The sequence below is a fragment of the Canis aureus genome, chromosome 18, assembly GCF_053574225.1.
Source record: "Canis aureus isolate CA01 chromosome 18, VMU_Caureus_v.1.0, whole genome shotgun sequence".
Lineage (NCBI taxonomy): Eukaryota > Metazoa > Chordata > Mammalia > Carnivora > Canidae > Canis > Canis aureus.
Genome location: NC_135628.1, coordinates 3,946,741 through 3,967,203, shown reverse-complemented (window position 1 = coordinate 3,967,203; position 20,463 = coordinate 3,946,741). Strand labels below are relative to the sequence as shown.

Genomic DNA, 20,463 nt, shown 5'->3' with positions numbered 1-20,463 from the left:
GGTTGTACACACAGCATGGGGTAATATTTTAGCCAGAGAATGGAAAATCCAGTCAGTCTGTCAATGGATTGTTATATCTCAGAAGCAAAATATCCTGGGAGTTTCCGATATATGGATGCTTTGATGATGAGCTTTAGACACAATCTAGATTGTTAAACATGTGGAAACATTAAGCTAGTAGATATTTTATCTACCATGGTTATTATTCAGTGACATAAACTAGTAAAGAACCTCAGTAGAGGGAGTTACATACAGGAAACAGGAATAATAACTTAAGATAAACAATAAAGATATACATTAAAATATTCATTTATCTGAAATGAAATAATTGTGGTAGTTTTTTTCTATTAAAATATTTTTATTGTATTTTATTTTTTATTAAAAAATTTTTAAAAATATTTTATTTATTTATTCATGACAGACACAGGGAGAGAGGGAGAGAGGCAGAGAGACAGGCAGAGGGAGAAGCAGGTTCCCCGCAGGAAGCCTGACGTGGGATTCGATTCTGGAACTCCAGGATGATGCCCTGAGCCAAAGGCAGATGCTCAACCGCTGAGTCACCCAGGCGTCCCTAAAAATATTTTTAAAGTTATGAAAACCCCATCTCTAGTTAGCTGGAATTATATTTATAATAATAACTTCAAATGATTTTTACTCAGTCATATAAACAAATGAAAAACATTGTACTTACTCTAGGCAAAGCTGATTATTTTTGAAAACAAAACTATTTAGAAAGAATTCACTCTGGAGTGTGCATTCTTAGATTGCTAATGGAAACTTGACTGTCACGAATGAAACAAACACATGTATAAAAGATAGCTTTTCTTCACAAGTTTTATTTTAACTTTAATAGAGTCTTGAGATGCTATTAATGCCTAAGCAGGTTTGGAATTTCAACAATAAAGGGATCCTCTCTTGCTGCAGCACTTGTGTGTTTTTAATTCCAAGACTTCTGTTATGGCATTCACAGACTGATTAAAGACATTAGTTTTTTTTCATTTTTCTGCTAATCTTTTAAGCCACAACTCGAATGATCAACAGAGATGGTAAACATAAATATTTAATATGCAGAATTTTATGTACTCATTTGTATTTATCTAGCGCTTTAAATTTCCAACTCACTTGCATGTGGTTAGTCACGCCTCCAGCCTCCCTGGGCCCTTCTGAGCTTTGTTCCTGTCGAGGAGGCGGGAACTAGCATTGAGATAGCAGGTTGGGGCACCAGCCACTTGGATTTTCTTCCTTTCTCCTTCCTCTGGAAGTTTAATAGGAGACAAATCTAACTTATTTTGCTTATTTGAAAGAATCTCCTAATCCCTATGCTGGATTTAGGTTATTGTCAACTGAGGGCAGAGGGAGGAAATACATGATTAGTGGGTGATTTGTTAGGGCTGACTTATCTGCGGGAGAAGTGTCACAGCCTAGCATGTCCTCCAACTGTCCTCTGTTGCTGCCCACTGGGCTCTCACTCACCATCACCCCTCCGCGGTCTCACCCCCTTCAAATCCTTCTCCATGCTCTAACACACAGCTCCTGAACAGATCTCTCCTAAAAAGCAAACCCAATATTTACTCGCGTGTTAGAGATCTTTTAAATACTCTTGGTAGCTCACAGGAGGGAGGTCAAACATCCAAACCTCTCCCTGACCCACCGGGGCCTCCATCCTCATTCAGTTCATGCTGTGGTTGTGAAGCGCCTGCGGGACTATTTCATAGCCCCACACTCTTGCTGTCTGTTCCTGTTTCCTATAACATCTTCCCAGAACGTTCGTGAAGCTACGCACTCCTGCTCCAGGCTTCCAAGCCGGACTCTGGGCTTCCCTCTGGTTGGCAGGACAAGTATGACTGACAGTCTTGGCTTAGACCGGGTTTGATTTTGCAATCTGCCCTTTACTATCTGGGTAACCTGCACATCTCAGGGCATCTCATCTCTCATCATAAAGTGGGATATTCATAACCATGGTAGTTCTTACCCTGTATGCGACTCAGTGAGGTCATATTTATACAAATTACTTTAGCATGATGTCCTGCACATTATACGTAGATAATAAATGTTACAGTTACAATGGTCATATTTTAATATTATTTATACAATTAACAGTAATTATCACTGTTATAGCATCTTCTGCATTACTGTGTCATTATTTTTCCCCTGTGTCTGTCTCCCTACCAGGTTACCTGCTCCTCTAAGGCCGCGGTCAGCTCTGAAGCCTCAGGGCTGTACATTGGCCTTACTTCATAATAAGAAGTCAACAAATGTGAGATACTTACCAGAGTCCCAACTTAATGTCTAAATTGGTATGAAGGTGCCACACTCTGGATTTTGTAGAATGGCTAAGTGAAGTTTTTCTTCACGGACTGGAGGGCAAGAGGATATGTGCGTGTCCGTTTCCTGTTCCTTGTTTGCAGCAGAGCTGAGTATTTCTGAGGCTCCCGGCCTATTCTCTGTTCTTTTGCAAGGACCGAATGAGACTCAGGTTCTTTATATTCTTCAGCATCTCAAGGGCCCTTGAACACTTAGCTCCTAAGTTTAGAATTCAATGATACAATTATTCTATTGTGTGCAGAGTTGATGGTGTTATTTATTTTATGTTTTTGTTTAACCCTGAAAGCACAATGGCCATATTCTCAGAGTAAACAGATTTCTTTAAATCTAACTTTTAGTAGCTTGTCTATAATAGCACCAGGTTCCTGTAGCCCAGTTAGAAGTGGTCTTGAGGGACAAATTATTTCTCCTTATAATCTTGGTGGGACTTGTTGGTTCTGTTGGCACAAGCACAGGCTTTTAAATTGAAAACCAAGATTACTTACTAAATATAGATGGAGATTTATTATAAAAGTCTAGTATCTGGTATCTTGACTTCCGGGAGATGGGTATATTGTTGGGTATCGCTAATATACTCAGTGTCTCTCCTTCAGTTCTCTCTTCTCATTGCTTAGTGCTTCATTTCTCTTCCTTTCCTCCGGAAGAGCATTCAGGATGCAATATCAGAATGCACAACCTTTTGATGCATACTTATAGAATTTAATTTTTCATATGGTGAATAATTAATTATAAAAGGTTTACCCTTCTCATTTGATGCCAAGTCTGAAGTATCTATATGCTTCGAAGTTACTTAGAGAGGATGTTTATTGGAAAACAGAAATATTTATTATCTTATTATTCTTACTTTAGCTTTTTCTCTAGCTCATCTCATGCATTCCTCTGTTCAAGACTCACAGGGACTTCAGAAAGAAGAGTGGAATATAGAAAGTTGCTCCCCCGGAGAATTTATTCATACTGAATAGCCTCAGTGAATGGCACATATTTGGAATACATACATAGATGCACGCCTACGTCCATAATTCATACAAGCATGCATGCATGTGTGTGAAACATAGCAGGGCATCCAGACCACGCCCAATACTTTAAAGTCAAGAAGAACCTCCCACAGAGAATCTAGGGAAATGGCAGGAGAGGAAGACATTTTTCCCCTCTCTCCATGGTCTCCTCATGTTTGTAGCTGACCGTGGTGCTGACGCTCCACAGAGAGTTAGAGCAGGAACTTTGGAATTGGTTGCTAGGCCTCCAGAACCTCTTTCTTGCCATTTACTGAGAATATCCTGCTGAACAGGTTAGTTCAGTCTTATCAGTTGACCTGACACATGGGATGGTTGTGAGTAATATTTCAGAAGTTGTTATTCTATGCAGTCCCTGAAATTTGGTTCAAGATTTAAGAGTTCTAGGAAAGGTCTTATTTTAATCAACTCCATCTCACTTACATGGATTGATTTTAAAAGGTAGGAGGAGGACTTATTTGTGCTATAGAGAGAGAATGACTTGTCCTGATCCTTTGTTTCAACACGGTTTCTCACCATAATTAAAAGCAAAATAGCCTCATTGACTGCTGTCTTCAAAATAGGAGTGGCTGGGATATTACTGACCCATCTTGAGATCACGATTTTGCTGGGCTTGCCACCTCTCTAGAGCTGAACATTAGAACACTGACTCATTTAGCTTGCTATGATCTCAGAATTTCATCTAAATAGGAAGGATGTAAAATAAATAATAAATAAATAAATAAATAAATAAATAAATAAATAAATAAATAAATAAATAAGAAGGATGTTTGAAAGCTGTAGTCTCAATTCTTGACTGGATTCCTACATTACGCCTTAGCCCTTGGTCTTGTGTATGTGAAAAGAGGGTCCATCTCTCCCAAAGTTATGTTTGTAGTGGAGCCTTTTATTGAAACATTTTTCTTTAAAGAAGAAAGAATCTGTTATTGGCTAAACTTTTTTTTCTTGTTTATGCTGACTAAACTTAGAAATATTCTGAATTGACACTTTTTTTTGTGGCTAGGTCTTGTGGACAGCATAGGTTTATTTCTAATTTGCTCACCTCAAGTGGTACCAAAACATAACACCTAAACTTAAATATACTCAATTTATTTTTTTCCAAGGAACAAGGTCACAATATTAATTTTGAAATTCCCCATACAGGTTGTGAAAAAACCTATCAAATGTGTGCCATGTAGCAGTTCAATCAATGTCATGCCCCATGTCCCACTTTTCTCTTGGGGAGTGTCTTCATTTATAGTGAATTGCTCTCAATTTCAAGGCCTAAGGAAAGGGCCATATTCTTAGAGAGTAAATCATGGTCTAGTCAAACTATCTCTATCAAAATAAATTTTGGGGACAGCTGACAATTTATATTAATTCAACTTTATAAACATATATTAAAGCACTGTATTTTTATCTTCTTAAAAATAGTGGAGGTAAACATGGCTTATATATTACATGATCTTACTGAAGAAACAGATGGGATTTATTTATTAGTGGATTGTAAAAAAAAGAAAATCTTCACTCATCTCTTTGGAAATGAAAATTCAGCCCTGGATTCTAAATGAAAATATTAACACAATATGATATTCATTAGGATTTTTATAAATTTTGAAACTACATAGATTCTATGTAACTTTCTTATACATATGGAAAATTGAGAAAACAAGCAAAACTTAAGACTACATTAATGTAATTAATGATAAAACTGTTTTAATACATAAGATATTCATATATTAAAGTAAAGTAGACTTGGCTATATAGGTAACTCTTCACTGGCACTAGCAATATGTTTTGAAGTAATATTAAAGATAAGACTTCTATGGTTAAGCCAAACATCATAAAATGTCATACAAGTTATTTTTTATTATAAACATTTTAACATCACAAGATTATACCACAAGTTCTTTTTCTATTTCTCATTTCTATTCCTTTCCTAGTCTGAACATCTCCTTTCTTATTTTTCATTACTTCTATGTAAGAGACTTTCAGACTATTCATTCTTAGCAGATAGAACCTAACAAGAAAAAAAGTTATGAATCAAATGCATAATGACCTCAGGCTGAAACCTGTCTTGCATTACTGTCTTTTGAGGGAGGACAAATCCAAGCATCTTAACTAGATTTATAGATTTCTGTTGATTCACTGGAGGAATGTTTTAGAATGTCTCAGAGTATGGCAGTTTTGTGATAGCCAGTACAAGTTATGGCCTGTCACATTTTGTACTTTAAATATACTCCAATTACTCTTGTGGTGTGTGTATCAAGAGTAAATGTTTTGATACTTGATATTAGTATGAAAGAGTGCAGGTATGTGCACTGCTTCTCTAGTGCCTAGATTGGAGTATCTAATTTCTTCCAGTCTCCAGAGTCCTCAACAGCCTATAACAAGAAGTCCTAATGTTTATACCCTACATGATGTGGTGGGTCCACAGAAGACACTCTCAGATACTTGAAGGGCCTATGATCTACTTGGGGAAATATGCTAGGTTATTTGGGTGCTAGAAACAGAGATTCATTCAGGTTACCTTTAATAGTAAAATGATGGTTACTTTGCACATGATAATGAGGACAATGTAGTCTAACGGGAATCCAGAAATAGGTCAGAGATCATAGAGACAGGAAAGTAGTTTAAAATCTAGGCAAATCCAGGTAAGCTGTAGCCCTTATCAGTAGATCTTCCATCCCCTGCTGCAGAAATATACACTCTTCCTTTCTGCTTCTGCTCTAATCACTTTCCTCACTTTCTGTTATGAATATCTTTTATCAATCTCAGGTTCAACTTATTTTTAACATAATTATAACCATATTCTTACTTGTGGCCCATTTTGACCTCTCCCCCTTCATGACCTCCACTCATGAGCATATTTTCAATAGTGCATGTTTAGATTCCTAAAGGAGAAATACGATAAGTTATCTAATTGCTGTCATGCACATTTGGTTAGTGCTTTAGTGCTGGCCAACCTGTAAGTTTGCTTTCCTTTGGTCAGTTGCTATTTCTTGGTCCATTTCTTAAGAAGCAGGATGTGTACAGAAGGTGGCTTCATGGAGGTGATGAACTATATGAAGTTTCACCCTCATCCTGCCTTGAGTTCTTATGTACAGGGAAAATGTTCTTAGAAAAGGACAGTGGAAGTGAGTCATGACTATGCTGTCCAGTATAGGGGGGTATGCACAAGGCTCAGATAGTTAAAATTGTGTTTTCTATGTAAGTTAGGTGACCAAAAACTAAACAAACAAACAAAACCAAATAACCCCCCCCCCCCAAAAAAAAATAACTTTGGCAAATGAAGATTAATTAATGGCTTCAATGATCCAGAGCCTCACTGAAGACAACCAAATAAGGGGATCAAAGGCTTAGAACAATAAATTTTAGAATGAAAAAGGACCTTAGTAGTTATCATGGTAAACTACCCAATATATGAAGGCCAAGGTTACACTGAGGTAGATATTAGAATATAGGTCTACTGACAGCAAGACCATTGCTCGTTTCACTCTAGCCACTGTCAACTTATGCAGACTTATGAAAAAGAAAGTATTTGCAAAATAACAATTTCCAAAGGAAACTTATGCCTTGCTTCATGGTTTAAAGTCCTTCATATTACATATCTGTTTCTGGATGACTCCTTTTACAGTAAGGCCAACAAGAAAAAAAGGTTTAGGAACTAGTAAAATCTACAATTTGATTAGTAACAGCCACAAATCACTATATTTATGATTAGAATTCATCCTTGAAGATATCAGTCTTTTATTAAATCAGAAATGAAACTTTTAGTTTCCATTCAAGATGCCCGATTGATTTCTCATATTTAACACTTTCTTTTCCTAAGAAATCATAAAAATGATAAAAGATATTTTAGAAGACATACAACCTACAAAAATGTGCATGTAAGCAATCAGCAGGTGACAAATTTAAATACATTTCTGAAGTAAAAAAGTGATTGAAAAGTGCAGACAAATGGGAGTATGAGGAAGTCACAGCCTAGAATATGTTCAGGGGTATGTTGATTAACAAGGGCCTGAGCTGCCTGGTGGAGTCTAAGATCCCTGAATTTGGGAGAGGGGATACCAGGGAGGTGGAAAACAGAGAGATTAAAGTCCAAATGAAGAACAACTATCTTCCCAACCCTCCCTCTAGTAAACGAAGGACAAAACCCTTTTCATTTTGTCTATATAGGATTCCATCAGCATGGAGTGCATATGGCCCAGTGCCTCACAAGTTCATCTGAAGCAAGGCCTGCCATCCACAAGCCCCTTCTCCACAGACAGAGCTTGCATAAGTATTACTTAAATACAATATGAGTATGAGTGAGCCTGAAAGAAGAAATATTGAAATTAGAGAACAAATTGCAGGAGAAATGAAATCCACAACCTATTGCATGTTTTTTCTTCATGAACCCTGCAAGGCACTCATGGCAAAGATTTGGAGAAGCTCGAGAAGTCTCTCTCAGAGGGAAAAACTGGACGGGGAAGAGTGCCACCATGGAAGGGGCGTTAAACTGCATCAGGACCTTTTTCCTCTGTCTCCTCTTTGAACAGGAGTCTTAATCTGTGGGGAGATTTGCTTTTAGAACAACTAGTGAAAACAGATTGGAGAACAGAACCAGAGAAATTTATCCATGGTTGAGAAGCAGGGAAGTACTAGAGTTACCAAGAGGACCAACTTATTGAGCTGAAAGATATGGTATCTGGATAAGATTTTTAAAAACCAGTTGGGCAAAAATTTAAGAAGAAATGAGGTATTTGCGTCATCTCAAAGTATCTTCACTAAATCTTATTTATCAAGGGGGACAAAAATAACTTTATAATGAAAAAATATGGCAGACCTTACTTTAACCAAATGACCAAATTTAACACCACCAGTAATAATAATGCATATTTACATCATGTATTCCCTGAAATTGTGCACTGAGGAGGGCATATCACCTCTATGATATTCATCTCAAAAATCCATAACCGCATTCTAATTATAAAGATCTAAAAATCAAGAAACTTTCTACAAGATACCTGCAAATGCTTTTAAAATGTGTCAAAGTCATAAAAGACAAGGTAAGTCTCAGGAACTATTACAGATTGAAGGAAAACTATGACAGATAAAGACTATGCAGGATCCTGGTTTGGATTGTGAAACAGAAAAAGGACACTTTGAGGAAAACTGGTGAAACCCAAATAAAGTCTCCAGTTTCGTAAATAATATTATACCAACGTTAATTTCTTAATTTTGATCATGGCACCATGCTAACATTAGGAGATTCCGGGTGAAGGATATATGGGTACTCTGTATTATTTTTAGAGCTCTTCTCTAAATTTAAAATATCTAAATCTAAAATATTTCAAAATCAGAAGCTAATTCTATGTCAATTATACCTCAAAAGAACTGTCAAAAATGTTAGAATTTGAAGAGGACTCTAAAGTATCTAGGATATAATGAGATGAGTTAATACAAGTCCCAAGAAAATCAGCAGAAGATCAGATATTTGGAGAGTGGCCGAGTAATATAAAAAGGCGATTCTATAGAAAATATATAATGATTGAGAGGTTAGAAAACTATTTTGGATATGGTACGGTCATTAAAAATGGATAATCAATTTAAATATCATGATAAAAACTTCCTGTTTGTGGGGCACGGGAGTCAGAGTAGGCAATGTAACTCTGGCACTCTTCTTAAATAGGTGCTCATCAACCATCTACATCTACCTGACCCTTGCAGGTGTCCTCACCTTACCAAATGTGAAGTCAAGAGATACTGGATATAGTTCTTGAAATAAGAAATGTAGGATTAAGGATCTTGTTTGAATTTGTATAGTTGACCAATCAGAGTAGAGATTAAACAGTTTTAGCAGAAGGAGCAGATGAGCATGTAGAAGGGACATCATCCTTCCCTTCATATTAGGAAGTCAATAGCTAACACATAGAGTCGATTGCCTCGTAACATTTAAATGCGGCAACACTATTTGGAAAAGTTAGCCACCCAAAGAACTAATAAAGTATTTAAAAAAATTGATGGGGGTCATGGATTGGATTGGAGAGGAGAGTTTTACTGGGACAGGGGCTTATCATTACTTCTTCATTATAAACTTCTCTATGACCTTTACCCACATATTTGTATATATTACTTGTTTTTGATTGAACTGTCAATATAGCTAATAATCTGTTGGAGCCATAAAACTATGACCAACACAAATATGTGTATATATATTTTTTCTTTTCTTTCTTTTGTATGTTTATGTGTGTATACCCACATATATACACATACATTCACTTACATATATACACACTTATATGGAAGAGAGTCTTATACATTCCATATTTAAGTTATCAAATGTAAATTTACATTACATGATTGATTTCCAGCATTCAAGAGGCAGCTATCTTCAAGGTAATTGTTTAGGCAATGACATTTTTTCTAAACTGAAGGGAATAAATGGTAGTCCATTTTCTTAAATTGAAAATCACCCAGCGATGCCTGGATGGCTCAGTGGTTGAGCGTCTGCCTCCGGCCCAGGGAATGATCCCGGGGTCCTGGGATCAATTCCCACATTGAGCTCCCTGCAGGGAGCCTGCTTCTCCTTCTGCCTGTGTCTCTCTCTGTGTGTGTCTCTCATCAATCAATAAATAAAATCTTTAAAAAAAATCATATCACCCATCTTCCATGTCTACAGTTTATGAACACAACTAACAAGTTCATTTATTTAAAAGTCACTTGAAAATCACTTGTTTTAGTGAAATCCTTTAAGTTTTTAATTGAAAATAATCCAGATGAGCGATTCTTTTAGGAGTAGGTGTCTTGTGAGTAAATGTTTGGGATAATTTGACTTGATGGCTGATAGTATATTATAAACTCATATTAACCATCTTAACAATGTTGAGTGGATCGAATCTTTTGAAGAAGTTAATTTATATCCTAGTGTGAATAAGTGAAAAAGAAAGAAGTTCATATAATTGTTGTCTTAAGTAGGTTCAGGTCAAATGCTTATTCACGTCCTTTGGTGGCTCAGCAAATGACATTCTTAGGAGAGAAGTCACTGATGTTCAGAATTTAACCTGGATGGTACTTGACAGGATCGTACTGTGGACAGAAGGTCCTGACAAACATTTTAGTTAACAGTAAGGAAAGAAGAATTTGGCACTAAAACCAAATCTCATTTAAGTCCTCAGGGTGATATGGCTGCCCGTATTAAACAGATAAGCATAGTTCACTGACTCTGATCCAACGTGTGAGGCCCAGCTGCTGCTGTCTCTGGTATTTATTTAGAGGGACTCTTGTCCAGCTGTCCACATTTTCCTGGCTATTGGACCATTCATTAAGCTTCTGGTAGAAACCCTGTACTCCCTTGCTCTGATGGTCTGTTCTGGATACACTTCTCAAGTGATGACCCTAAACAGTCCCTCTCAGAAATGGTCTGGTGAATCCCACTCTGGCTTCACTCAGCATTGCTGTGGGTCAGAGACCTTTCCCAACCACCAGCCTTTCACTGAAAGAGGAAATGGCAACACTGCCCACGCCTTGGAAGCATTTGTGGATGTGCTCAACCACTCCCAACCATCCATATGCTTCTGGCCTCACTTTCCCCCTTTCTCTCCTTTCAAAGGGGAACAATAGTGGGGGCATTGAGGTCAGTATTTTCAAATCCCAACTCCACTCTTTACTAGCCATGTGCCTTTAGAAGCACCCGTGCCTTTAGAAAGTTTCGCATTTCAAAGGCCCAGTTCCCTCATCTATAGCTTGTGAATAACAGTTGCATTTCCCCAAGAGATTCTTGAGATTTTCCAGTCAATGCAGTTGGTTAGTACATAGCTGGCTCTCCATGAAAGTTATTTATTATTATTTTGCCTTTTCTTCTTTCTGCTGCTGCAAAAATTACTTGGCAGCATGTGGTGTGAAGGCAATTGATAAATAAGTCTAAGAGAGAGCACTGGCGATTTAAGCCTGAAAATCTTGTTCAGAATGAATCACTGGGATTAAACAGGTTGTTGGTCTACTTTGCAATTAAAACAAAATGACTTTGAGATAATCTATGCTGCTTAACTCTACACTGAAATGCATATTTTTAAATGCATACTTATAAAATACCTATTATAACACGGATTATCATTTTTAGTACAATTATCTATCAAAACCCATGACGGAGGGGTAGTGATATTGCCTTGTACTTGTAATAAAAGCAGGGGGTTCTGGATTCTGTTCTGCCTCCTGAGACAAAGTTCCTTTCTATATTTTTTTGAGGGAGAACTTTCCAGTAAAGTTCAGTTCCTCATCTGCCAGTGATCCATAATAAATTGCTAATTAATATTCAATAGTGAAATTTTCTGCCTTTATGCGTATATGTATGTATGTATGTATATACTGTGATGATTACGCTGAAGCCAAATTGGTAGTAGGTTTTTTCCCTCCAAGTGAATGTTGTCAGAATGTGCTTTCAGTATTCACTCTGATGGGACTAAAATGCTGTCACAGTGCTCCTAAGATGCTGTCAATGCAATTTTATAGTAAATAACATTATAATGTCAGTGTGTGACCAAGAAGGTGACATGATGTCAAGGATATGCTCTGCATGGCTCTATCATAAAGTCAGTGGAAGATGCCTGTTTATGCAGACCTTCTTAAGGTGTCAAAATTGAGTCATGCAAATCTTATATTACTGAGAGAAGAGGAATCGAGTCAGAAAACTTTGTAAAGATTATGTAAATTCTACTGAATAAAGGTAATTTTGAGTTAATGCCAGTCAAGGTGCCTTCAGATTATAAGGCACTATCATATCTCCTGTGACAACTGTGGGGGATCTCCCCACCCCCACTGACAAAGCCTGATGTCTTCGGACTTGAGGGAGTTTTATGGAAGTAATTCTTCCACCATTATTTGCTGATAGAACAGGAAACTTCTAATTTCATGAGGAAGGTGAGTAATGAAGAATGGAATTGAGATTTTGGAACTGCCGAAGGCTTATCCAGGTGGTGAGGAGCAGAATCTGTATACTCATCTCACTTGTAGATTTCTTCTATTATTCTTCAAATTTATTCCTTTGGGTCAATGTTTTATTTTTTATTTTATTTGTTAAAGATTTTATCTGTTTTAGAGAGAGAGAACGAGAGAGAGAGAGCGCACATGCGTGCAAGCATGCTCAAGTGGGAGGGGCAGAGGAAAAGGGAGAGAGAAAGAACCTCAACCAGACTCAAACAGAGCATGGAGCCAGACTTGGGGCTCAATTGCATGACCCTGAGCTCATGACCTGAGCCAAAACCAAGAGTGGAATGCTTAACCGACTGAGCCTCCCAAGCACCCCCATTTGGGTTAAGATTTTAAAATGTCATTGCTATTAGCCCATGTTTATTAGAATGTTTTTTTAAAGTATGTTCGATGGATGGTGTGCATCTGAACTTCCTGAGGTGTTGGTGGAAGAAACCAATTCCTTCCTGGACTCTCTCTCACCCATCCTGAGGCAGGATATCTGGGGATTAATATTTTTTCCCTCCCTTTAAATGTGTCCTGAAAAGGCCTAGCCATCAAAAGGCACACCTTTCTTCTGGGCTAAGAAAAACCTAGCCATTAATCATCCTGATTCCAGGTCTGGCACTTATTTATTTCTGTGCCTGGTGTTCAGAGTGCTGTCTCTGTCTTGGACAGTGTCTGCTACTCGGTACTTTTCAAAGATCCTTTAGAAAGGGCATTAAACAGATAAAGATCTTTGTTTCTCCTTTTTTTACCAGCTCATTCATTCTCTTGCCCGGATAGACTAAGAAGCAGCACCTCTCACAGCTTGCACACATTTTGTATTTCATTCTTATAAGTGAGCAAGGTCACCATATAATTTATTGTCTCAATTGGGGCATTCCTGAGAGAGAAAGGGAGTGCTATTAATTATTATGCTAGGCTATGGGAGAAAATCAGACTCTCCCAGACAAACGTAGACATATGGTCATCTTGAGTCTACTTGCTTAAAACAGTAATACCAATTAAACTTTACCAATCAATTCTAAGATACCAATTACAGCCTCTTAATCAGTTTTTCTGACAGAGAATTATACCTTAATGCCTCTTAATCTATGAAGCCAATTATAATTCTCCTACTGTCCTCTATTTCTTCCTCAGTCTTTCCCCCACCTCCCATTCCCTTAATTAAACCTGTGGTTTTCTACGTAAGGTCTTTGGCCAGAAGCATGAGCAGTATCTGGGAACTCATCAGAAATGAACATTCTTGGGCAGCCCGGGTGGCTCAGTGGTTTAGCGCCGCCTTCGGCCCAGGGTGTGATCCTGGAGACCCGGGATCGAGTCCCACGTCGGGCTCCCTGCGTGGAGCCTGCTTCTCCCTCTGCCTGTGTCTCTGCCTCTCTCTCTCTCTCTCTCTGTGTCTTTCATGAATAACTAAATAAAATCTTAAAAAAAAAAAAAAGAAATGAACATTCTTGGCCCCATTTGTGATCTACTGATTCAAAAACTTGGGGATATGGCCCAGTAATCAGCATTTTAACAAGCCTTCCAAGTGATTCTGATGCATATAAAGTCTGAGAAGCACTGTCTTCAGCTAAAACTGTTAGAATTCTTTTTCTTCTTTTCAATTCCTTCCCTCCCCCAACTCCCAATTCCCTCTCTATTTCCCCTCTGCATGACTCAACCGGTGATGTTATAAATTCTTTTCTGCTCTGATTGGTGAAGTTGAAAGGATGAGAGGACTTGGGGGCTGATTTTTAAATGATATCTGTTTTTATTAATTTGTTACACAGTTTTAGAGTATTTAGTACATGCAGGGCATTGAGGATGGAAATGGCAATCAGATTCAGATTCTCCTCTCCTCGAGCTGTGAGCTGTCTGCTAGAGACAGAAATGGGAACTAACTAACTAATCACAAGGAGGTAAGGACTGTGGAACTGGGTATGATAGGACCAAGGTTTCTTTATAGGAAAAGCTCGTAGAATTCTCACCAAAGAAGTTCACCTGGAACAGAGAGCTGGAGAGTCTGCAGACCTTGAGTCTCCCCAACCACCTTCCACTATGAGGTTGCTTGGTCTCTAATCTCTATTTATCTCTGTGAGTCTGTTCCCTCCTCTTCTCTCACTACCTTATTCTGATTCCTTCACTCACATAAGATACTTCCTTATCACCTCTCCACCCCAGGGCCTACACATCTCTTTATGATCTTCAACCAACATTTTTTTTTATGGGGAGAGAGAGAGAGAGAGAGAGAGAGAGAGAGAATGGATTTGATCCACCTCAGCTTTTTCTTTTTGAGAAATAACCCTCAAGTCACCAGTCATTGGCCAACCTATGGTTTGTTTCCACTTGAACCATAGCTTTTAACCTGAACAGGAAGTCGGATCTGGCAAACAATGTATTCTATGTTCCTCAACTTGTTAAAATCTCTCTTCAATTAAAACATATCCTTTGATCCATAATACCAGAAATATATTCTTCATAAAAGTTAGTTTCAGGATAATTTGTAAATAGTCTCTTTCATGGTCATGCAAACTATTTTCGTTTTATTGTTCTAATATATTCTCATAAGATGTTCTTATACTTAGTTATCACTATTGCATATTTCATACAAAATTTCTTTTGATTTTTAAGAAACACTTTCTCTAAATGAAAAAAAATTTAAAGAGAAATTGCCAAATTTAGACCTGTTTGGATTTTTTTTATAGATATTGCTTACATGATCAATAGTGTAATTGCAAATTCAAAATTAATTTTATGTGAAAGACCATGATTTGTTCCTTGAAGATCTTCTGTTATTTCACTTACTTCTTATAGGTTATCTTTTTCTATGTCTAAATTAACTCTAATTCCTTTACCCTGGTAAATTAGTTGACATTTCTATCATATATTTGAAAATTGTTCTAAGGTCAAACTTGATTTATATTTACTCAAGATTTTTCATCTTTGAGAAGATTCATAAAATTCTATGTATTATCTTTGAACTGCTCTGATGGATGTCAGAGCTGCAGCTACCATTATGACCATTTTACCTAGTAGCAAATTCAAATGATAGGTCTCCATGTGTGGCACAAAGAATGCATTTGGATTTAAGGGAAAATTCTTGCTTTCATACCTTTCCCTTTACCAATGAAACTAAGGCGTTACCAAAATGGCTAAAATTAAAAAGACTCACAATACTACTTGTCGACAAAGATGTGGAGCAATAGGAAGGCTTATCGCTGGGGACACTCAGCATCCATCTAAGTCTGAAAAATGAAGAGTCAATATTCACTCATGCATGTTCCTCTAGACTTACATTTATACAACTTAAGAAGTAATATCAATTGTTTAATAATGCAAAAATTCTTCAGCAGCCATGTGCAAGTGTTCCATATATTACCCTATTTTTTTAATATCTCTGCAAACTCCATTTGGAACAAAACAAGAAGTAAAAAAAAATGGGCATTTGGCACTACTTGGAAATATTAGTTACTCAGGGAAGAATCCATTTCATTCATGCTTCCTGTGAGGAAAGAGTTGACAAGTTAACTGCTTTGTCTTTCCTCTTTCTAAGTGTCTCTACCAGTCAAATCCTCCTCAGTATTCAAATTTGTTTCTGACGCCAATATCAGCAATAGTACAATCCTTAAACCTTTACGGTGTTTGGACTCATTTACTTTTGTTTTGAAGACACTAGGTCAAGCGACATGGACAATATTCCTGGGATTTGAACAAAGTTTGTCACACCAGAGCAGAGGTATTGTTTCCTGTAAACCAGCCTGAATCCTGGAGCCTGAGTGACTAAGAATTGTAGATAATCATTGTCCAGTGTTCATGCTGGTATAAGAATAGTTCATGCTAAATATTTTAAATAGCAGCTAAAAATCCCATTATGAAAAATTCTGTGGCAATATCCAGAAACTTTATTTATATATAAGTTTTATTATACCTTTAGATCACATTGAGGATTGCTCTGCAGAAATGGCCCACCACGTGGGGCTTTGAGTAGCTAGAAAACAAAAACAAAGGCCCAGATAAAGTGTGAAAAAGCACATAGAACTGAACTTGCCACATAGTGGTTGATCGATATCTATTAAGTTAGTCTAAATCTGAACCAGTAATTTTCTACAGTAATACTTCTAATAGGGCGAGTGTTGAATTAGCTCATTGTTCTGCAATGTTGAGGCAACCGATGACGCTCAAGGAACATAAACACAAAACAAAAACAAGTAAATATCGACAACATCCACAAATGTAGCGTTCTTAGCCATTTCAAAATTATAACCCGTGGGATCATTTTCCAAACAGATTAGAATTTTCAGTGGGGAAAAATTACTAAATTGTTTACAAAAGTCGTTTTCTTGGTTGTTATGCTGATATTTATCGATGAGGAAATGTGCCAAAGGTTAGATAGAGACCAGGTTGCTCGTGGTAAAAATATTTCTCATCAAAGTTATTAAAAATTTGTTTGGCATAAATTTAGTTGGTTCTCTTACTGTTGGGGCAGAGGTCAGACTAAACCTGAGAAAAGTAGCCCTTTCGGAGTATATGAGAGCAGTTGGAATTTGCCGGAGCTGCTCCACTCTGCTGGAAAAGTCCTTTGCACGCAGGGGTAAAAGCAGCCTGGGGTTAATTTTCAGAAAGCAGATAAAAACCATGTCGGGGCCTCTGCTTTTAAATTTGATCAGCTGCAGGCTAGCTACTACCTTATCTTCTTACTGTATTAACAGTTATCAATTTCTAGTCTGAGAAGATTTTCCTGTCAAAATAAATACCCTAAATACTTAAAAATCAAAATGCAGTGAATAGATCTATGTGGCTTCGAAAATAACCCTACTGAAATGACCTCAGTCAACATTATTTAGAATATCCTTCTGTCACTTTCCTCATTTGCAAAGCGTGTATCAGGATATCAGTGATTTCTCTACAGGTGGACGTGAGAATCCGATATGTTGGAAGTGTGCCAGGCACCCAGCACATGCTCAATAAGTAATACTGTTATTAACAGATTGTTTAATTTAAAATAATTCTATACTCTTAAAGCCATACCATGCATGTTGCTTTCTTTGTTTCTTTGCATGTCTTTAAAATTTCTGAGATATGTTGGAGGGGACACACACACACACACACACACATATATATATATTTTTTAAAGATTTTATTTATTTATTCATGAGAGACACAAAGAGAGACAGAGATACAGATAGAGGGAGAAGCAGGCTCCCTGCAGGGATGACCTGAGCCAAAGGCAGATACTCAACCTCTGGGCCACCCAGGTGTCCCGGTTATATATATATATTTATTATAATCACTGATTCACAGACAATGGTAATAAGAGGCTCAGACACACAGAAAGACAGGTTGATTAGACTAAATGTGGTAAGATGAGATGAGAAAGTAAATATCTTGATTAGGAGGAAATCAAGAAAATGGTTGGTTCTGTTTCAGGACCCATCAGTCTGGCTGATTGACATGCAGACACACAAAAAAACGATCAGACATGACTTGTTCACTTATCAACTAATTTAAGAATTATAAAAACTTAATGACCACATGCTGTTAAAACTCCATTTAGAAATTAACAGCTGATTACGTGGCACTTTGCAATTCTTAAAGTCTCTTCATTAGTATGAAGTGTAATCTAACCACATTTGTAGAGTTTAGACTATGCCTTTGGATGGTGGGATAGTCTAGAGCCAGAACTGGTCCTTCCTGAATGTCAGGGTGAAATACTGAGCTCTATCCAGACTCTGGAGGGTCTTTCTTCAGTGATCTCAGAATCTTGTCAAGGCCAAGGTGTTAATGGTTTAACACTACTTTTCAGGAGTGCTTTTTTTTTTTTTTTAAAGATTTTATTTATTGATTAATTAGAGACACACACACACACAGAGAGGCAGAGACACAGGCAGAGGAAGCAGCAGGCTCCCCATGAGGAGCCCAATGTGGGACTAGATCCCAGGATCCCGGGGTCACACTCTGAGCCAATGGCAGGTGCTCAACCACTGAGCCCCCCACGTGGCCCATTTCCCAGGAGTGTTTTTGTTTGAAACAAGAAACCTATAAACAACAGTGCCATGAGTTCAGAGAGAATTTCAACCAATCTACAGAAACTATTTTTTTGGAGTTTGAATGATCAGGTAGGTAACTGCTTTCTCTCTCTCTCTCTCTCTCTCTATTATATATATATATATATATATACAGATAGATAGATATTATATATATCTATGTATATCTATATCTATATATCTATATCTATATATCTATATATCTATATATCTATATATCTATATATCTATATATCTATATATATATATCTGTCCTTGGTCCTTCTGGGGATTCTGATGACCGAATGTTCTGGAGAATAGTTGAGGACTTTCTATTTTGGGCTGTCAGATAGAACGTCTGAGAATTGTTCAGTTTACAACTCCCCTGACTTTTTTGCCCAGGTCTTGGAGTTTCACTGCATGCATGCCCTGTCCTAATACTCAAGGGCACCCCTTTGTGATGATTGGGAGTCTTTTTCTGCACAGCTTTCCTCTCTCTCTGGAACTCTGCCCTGTATCTTCCAGCCACCTCTGCCTCACTAAACCCTATGGGATGTGACATTTACTATCATTTGCTGGGTTGTATAGCCTTTAGCATTGCTTTTTGCTGCCTAAGTTATTTTTTTTCTAAAAATTAGACTCTGCAAGAGAAACAAACATGCAGTTATTTTCCTCAAAGAAGTACTTTGTAACCTATACAATTTAGTGCAATCTCGGGATTTATAACATCTTTGTCCAAGAGGAAATCAATAACTTTTATTTGGTTCGAATAATACTGTGTTTTGATAAATAATAATAAAAAAGAGTTGACTTATTGTATGTTCCAACAGAACCACATTACACATTCTTTTCACTCTGAGTTATATATAGGAGTCATTCTAAACATCAAAGTCAGAAAAAAAGCGACTCTGGAAGTTAGCTCAAGGCACTTTCTAAAGACTAGTAGACAGATTATTTGTGTTTATTTTTATAGTTTAGTTCAGCTGAATTAAAAAAAAAATACAAAACAAAACCTGATTAATCTTCAACTCAATTCTTCATCTCCTGGGCTTTAGATTGGAATGCTTTGAGCCTTGATACCTGAGTCCTTCCTCATCTTTGTGTTTATTATGTGAGGGCAGGGAGTTCTCCCCTTATTCCTCCTACCTTGTAACCCAACAAGTCACTCCCTCCCCACCCCTGCTTCCACCACGTAGTCGTGGTCCTCTCTGTTCCAGGAAGCAGGATCTTGTCTGAGCCCACGCCTTTGGCAATCTCATTTTGTAAGGATTCCAAGTCATCATAGACCATCCAGCAAGGTCAACTCTTCAAGGGCATGACGGAAGATGACTGAAGGCTTTAGTTAATAATATAATTTACTGCATATAATGGGCCTTTCTTGATTGTCAGCCTTCTTATGTACTAGAAAATTTCTCCTTAATCTTATAATTTTATGTATTTCAAATGGCAAACACAGCCTACAATACTAGAGACTGCTTCTATGTCCAATAACCTGTACCCAACACAAAAGCAAAGCAACAGGCCCTGACATCATTCATTATAACATCTCTGAAAAGCTCCCCACCAGGCCCAGGTGGCTACCTGACTTAGGATCAATCCTTGGGGAAAAATTATAGTTTCATACACAAAAACACAGCACCTGGGAATTCTTTGGTGTTTAAGGTCAATATTCTTACCAGAAAGAAAAATAAAGGCAGCCTCAAAAGTGATTTTCTGAAGCATTTAGAGATATTAATGTTTTGAAAATTTTGAAAAAGGGGTGTGTGGCAATAAATGAAAACCCAGTAGAGCACAGAGGCTGTTTGTTCAGAGCTTGCTATCTGTGTCTGGGTCTGTGTTGCAGAGATTCAAAGGCAAGCAAACAGGAAGTGGGGATTCTATAGAGGAAAAGAAAAAGAAGGCTTCAGGTAGCTCTGAGTGGAGGTGTTGGCCTGGAGAAATGAGGACAGCTTGGGTGATTGGTTTAGGAAGCACGTTTGTTTGACTTACTCTGGTTAGTTCTGAGTTGGAAGCAGAGGCAGAACAGGAGAGGGACAGTCCTTGACCACATCCTTACTATCAACTGCTGCAGGGGTTGAGGGGTGGCTTCCTTGTCATAGATGTTTCCTTGTCATCTATGTCATCTATCCGGCTCATCTATGACATAGGTGTCATAGAGAGTTTCTTTGTCATGAATGTTCTGACCATTA

The 20,463-nt window shown here is 37.6% G+C and overlaps 2 long non-coding RNA genes across 2 annotated transcripts in view; both read right to left on the bottom strand.

The window, feature by feature from the left end:
- The window catches only part of LOC144288505 (uncharacterized), a 683,266-nt gene that overhangs the window by 109,507 nt on the left and 553,296 nt on the right, over window positions 1–20,463 (bottom strand). The window lies entirely within an intron of this gene.
- Window positions 425–20,360, bottom strand: LOC144288238 (uncharacterized). Its single transcript, XR_013356208.1, has 6 exons — window positions 20,264–20,360; window positions 16,180–16,239; window positions 15,424–15,496; window positions 2,271–2,523; window positions 1,123–1,255; window positions 425–571 (listed from the first exon to the last, which is right to left on the bottom strand). It is a non-coding gene; the product is annotated as an uncharacterized LOC144288238 (long non-coding RNA).